Source organism: Tribolium castaneum, unplaced genomic scaffold (genome assembly GCF_031307605.1).
Source record: "Tribolium castaneum strain GA2 unplaced genomic scaffold, icTriCast1.1 ptg000049l, whole genome shotgun sequence".
Lineage (NCBI taxonomy): Eukaryota > Metazoa > Arthropoda > Insecta > Coleoptera > Tenebrionidae > Tribolium > Tribolium castaneum.
In genome coordinates, this window is record NW_026986647.1 from 42,501 (window position 1) to 47,639 (window position 5,139).

A 5,139-nucleotide genomic window follows, 5' to 3' on the forward strand; every position below is an offset into this window, starting at 1 on the left:
GTTAGTTTCTTTTCCTCCGCTTAATAATATGCTTAAATTCAGCGGGTAGTCTCACCTGCTCTGAGGTCGCAAATATAAATTTGCCTTTATTTTGTCAGACGATAATTACACGTATTCCGTTTATATGGCTGCCTCCAAACAATTTCAAACATCGATCTGACGTCGTTGCGAGAATGTTGTTGTTGTTAATTATAGTGCATAAAATATGCATATAAACAACTTTAACGTCTCGGACACGACGATCGCTTCGTTCGAAATTTAAGCGTTGTGGCTGCTTTTTAATATCGGACGTGCTACGTCTAAACCAACTTGTACCAACAAACTAATAAGAATGTCAGCCGCTATTGCGTTTTAGGATGCCGCGTTATTTTTTATATTGTTTTTATTGTTGTCTACGTTGCATAATATTTTATTATGACAACCGACAATCAATTAACAATTATAGTAACGCGTCATATTTGCACCCAACACGCTCCGACGTAATTGTCTACACAACATTGTGCGCTGTGTTTAAGACAAAAACCGAGCAGTCTTTGAAATTGACACGACCCTCAGCCAGGAGTGGTCCGGGAACAGTATATCCGAGGACCGCAATGTGCGTTCGAAATGTCGATGTTCATGTGTCCTGCAGTTCACAAGTTGACGCGCAATTAGCTGCGTTCTTCATCGACCCACGAGCCAAGTGATCCACCGTTCAGGGTAATCTTTTCAAACAAATTTAAAATATTATTACATAACGCACCGTTCCACATCGAAATCGTTTCATCATCACACAACAACAAAAATAACTACTTAAGGTTATTACAATTGTGATGTATATGTGAGAAACGGACCAATCGAAAGAAACGTTCGGCGTTATATTTTATAATATTTTATTTAATTAAAGTGGCATTTGTTTCTACTTATCGAAAAGAGTATGCAGTTATAGTTTAAGTTTACATAAAGAATAACCCGATGATATTAACGTTTTATAAATACGTATATATATCTATTAGGTTTTTTTTCTCTATCAACTTTGTCTATAAAACTCTGCTCCTTTTGCGATAAGCATTATGTATATTTATTAAATAGAAAATATGTCGAAAAACCAGACGTTTTCTTCAAACAAACGCCACAGCTACAAACTTAATCACAACAATATTTACCAAACAATACAATTGTAGGGTGTTTTGTGTGATACGTCGTTTGGTGGGCATTCTAAGAACGTCCGTCGACATAAAAACGAATCAAAAGAAAAGCACAGGCAGTGCAAAACGTTCCTTCGTCAGTCGGGCGTATATCATTTAAAACCCACAGAATCTAAAAAAGTTAATAAACTTTTTTATTTAGATTCCTACGGTTCGTCGCGTCGTTAAAGTAAATTATTACTTCGACGCATGCGGAACCCAGGTACCCGAAAACCGTAAGCCTAAGCGTTTTTTTCCAAACATCACTCACTATCGATAAAGTAAATTGATTTTATGTATTTATAAATGTGCGTTTGTATGTATAGTAGTATAGTAGTAGTATATTTTGTTATTGGTTGTTTCGAGCTTTTTATTGTTATAAAACGTTTTTGTAGTCTTGTACATAAAGTACAGACGAATAGACAGCCCCTTTTATTTATTAATAAACTCCAACCATTTACAAATTAAATTACAACTACAACATCTCTTTTACACATTAATTATACACCATCTTTATTTTCTTTTTTCCGAAGCGAATACGATGAAGAAAATACGCAAAGACTGGCTTACAAAACCGTAAGCCTAAGCGTTTATTTTTCAAACATCACTCACCATCGGTTAAGTAAAATGATGGTATGTATAAATGTGTATTTGTATGTACAGTAGCGTATTAATTTTGTTGTTGGTTGTTTCGAGTTTATTTATTATTATGGTTTGTATGTATAAAGTTTTAGTCTTGTACATAAAGTACAGACGAATAGACAGCCCCTTTTATTTATTAATAAACTCCAACCATTTACAAATTAAATTACAACTACAACATCTCTTTTACACATTAATTATACACCATCTTTATTTTCTTTTTTCCGAAGCGAATACGATGAAGAAAATACGCAAAGACTGGCTTACAAAACCGTAAGCCTAAGCGTTTATTTTTCAAACATCACTCACCATCGGTTAAGTAAAATGATGGTATGTATAAATGTGTATTTGTATGTACAGTAGCGTATTAATTTTGTTGTTGGTTGTTTCGAGTTTATTTATTATTATGGTTTGTATGTATAAAGTTTTAGTCTTGTACATAAAGTACAGACGAATAGACAGCCCCTTTTATTTATTAATAAACTCCAACCATTTACAAATTAAATTACAACTACAACATCTCTTTTACACATTAATTATACACCATCTTTATTTTCTTTTTTCCGAAGCGAATACGATGAAGAAAATACGCAAAGACTGGCTTACAAAACCGTAAGCCTAAGCGTTTATTTTTCAAACATCACTCACCATCGGTTAAGTAAAATGATGGTATGTATAAATGTGTATTTGTATGTACAGTAGCGTATTAATTTTGTTGTTGGTTGTTTCGAGTTCATTTATTATTATGGTTTGTATGTATAAAGTTTTAGTCGTGTACATAAAGTACGATCGTATTGGCAGACACCATTATTATTCATTCATTCATTCTTGTTTGTTATTATAAATAACTCCAACCATATACAAATACTACAACAACAACATCTCTTGCACATTAATTATACACCACCACTGTGTATTAGTACTTTTTTTCGAAGCGAATACGATGATGGAAATACGCTAAGACCGGCACTGCGAAAGCAATAATAAAACGTTAGCACATAACCATCTTTCGACAATATTGATTCGTGTTAATGTTCGAAAAAATTCTTTGAAAACGTCGTTTACGGCACGTTTACAATCGATTTATAAAATAAATCGAAAAACGTAACAACAGATCCGCTTAATGCAAGACGACCCGTTGTTGCTTTTCCGTTCGACGCATAATAAAGAATTTTGTATGAGAATTGATCATCATACGAATAGTGTATGTATGTGTGTTTTTTGTTGATCAGCACAGACAAAATGTGTGTGTATGTGTGACAACTAAACAACAACATTAACACGTTAATGATCCTTCCGCAGGTTCACCTACGGAAACCTTGTTACGACTTTTACTTCCTCTAAATGATCAAGTTTGGTCATCTTCCCAGCAACATCGGCAACGTCGAAACGCCACCGCGCACCGGTCCGAAGACCTCACTAAATCATTCAATCGGTAGTAGCGACGGGCGGTGTGTACAAAGGGCAGGGACGTAATCAACGCGAGCTTATGACTCGCGCTTACTGGGAATTCCTCGTTCATGGGGAACAATTGCAAGCCCCAATCCCTAGCACGAAGGAGGTTCAGCGGGTTACCCGGACCGCTCGGTCAGGGAGGACACGCTGATTCCTTCAGTCAGTCGCTGTTCACCGCTTGAACCGATCGGATCGTTTCGCTCCGCTCGGACCAACGCGCATTGAGAAGTGACAAACAGTTTGTGCTTGTGGAAGTGCAAACACCAAGACAAAATCATACAAAATCTGGTGAGTCGCTTAAAATTTATCTGCCCATCAGGGCTTTTATTTAAAAATGGGGTCGTCACGTCGAAACTCGACGTCGTCGACAAGCGATCAATTGGATCATGAAAACTCCGGCGATGATATCGCAAATATTATTGAAGACTGCTCAAAAAATTTAAAAGTTTTGGATAGTTTCATTCTGAAATCGAAAGAGTCTATCCGCGAGAGACAAACTTATCAAACGGCTATACAAAACATACAATCCGGCCTAAGAAATATTTTAATAAGCTTCAGAAAACCTAGTTTTGAATCCGATATTGAAAATAAGATAGCCAGCATTGTGGAAAAAGTCATTGATAATAAAATAAATAATTTAAACCCAAATTCGTCGCCGATTGGACCGAGATACAGCCAGATTTTGAAGTCAAACTTAACAAAAAGCACTGAACCCGTCACAGCCCCGGCAAAGCTCCCTCAGAGCAACTATAAAGTAATTGTCAAACCCAATGAAAGTCTAAAAAATGTGAAATCATCCGAAGACACGAGAAAAATATTAACATCCAAGTCACCGCATGAATTTGGCATTAAAGTGAATAAAATCGTCCCGATTAGAAATAATGCAATTTTAATTGAGTCCACGTGTTCGTCTATTTTGAACTTAACTGATAGCCCTGTCCTCAAATCTTTAAATTTACAAGCGGAAAGAATTAATAAAGTGTGGCCAAAAATTCAAGTTTTTGATGTCCCGAAAGAAATGGTGGCCGACGAGCTAATTAAGGAAATTCAAAAGCAACCAGATTTACCGGGAAATATTCCAAAACAATTTGTAAAATCGGCTTTCAAAGCAGGGAATAAAGAGGGAAAAACAAACCATTGGGTTATTGAAATTCATCCCGCTGCGCGGAATTACTTTATCGCATCAGGTAGCAAATTGTTCGTAAGCTGGAAATCCCTGCATGTTAGAGATTACCTGAGAATAACAAGATGCTTTAAATGTCAGAAATTTGGGCACGTTTCAAAATTTTGCAACTCTGAAAAACAGTGTGGTTACTGTGCCAGCAATGATCATGAGTCAATTTCTTGTAATTTCAAAAATAATGAGGACAAACACAAATGCAGTAATTGTGAAAGAGCCGGCCAACAAGAACTTAATCATCCAGCAGGGTCAACCAATTGTCCCATTTACAAACACCGGATGCAAGAGGCCCTAAAAAACATCGACTTTGATGGATAACACAATTAATATAATTCAGCTAAACTGCAATGGCGCGAAATTGGCAACGGCAGAATTAGTTAAATATGCACTTGATAATAATTTCCAATTGGCATTTTTACAAGAGCCGCATAGGGTTAAATACGGGCAAAATTACAGATTGTCAGGAATCTCGACCGCAATTAGCTGCTTTGCAACTAACGATCCAAAATTCCAAACGGCAATTTTGTGTTTTGACCCAAGTTTAAATCCCTTATTTTACCCTCAACTTTCAAATAAATTCTTAACATTACTTTCTATCTCGGTAAATAATGTACAAATCTTTTGTTTGAGCATCTACCTGCCGCCAAGCGAAAATCCGTTGCCAATTTTTGAACACCTGCACAAAGTGATGGAATT

At 36.1% G+C, this 5,139-nt stretch overlaps 2 non-coding genes across 2 annotated transcripts in view; both read right to left on the reverse strand.

Moving 5' to 3' along the window:
- The window catches only part of LOC135267533 (large subunit ribosomal RNA), a 4,037-nt gene extending 3,968 nt beyond the window's left edge, over positions 1 to 69 (reverse strand). The window contains exon 1 of the ribosomal RNA XR_010335951.1: positions 1 to 69. This exon is cut by the window's left edge and continues 3,968 nt beyond it. This is a non-coding gene — a ribosomal RNA (large subunit ribosomal RNA).
- Positions 70 to 545: 476 nt separating this feature from the next.
- On the reverse strand, positions 546 to 702 carry LOC135267530 (5.8S ribosomal RNA). The gene has a single exon (XR_010335948.1). It is a non-coding gene; the product is annotated as a 5.8S ribosomal RNA (ribosomal RNA).
- Between the last annotated feature and the right edge of the window lie 4,437 nt (positions 703 to 5,139).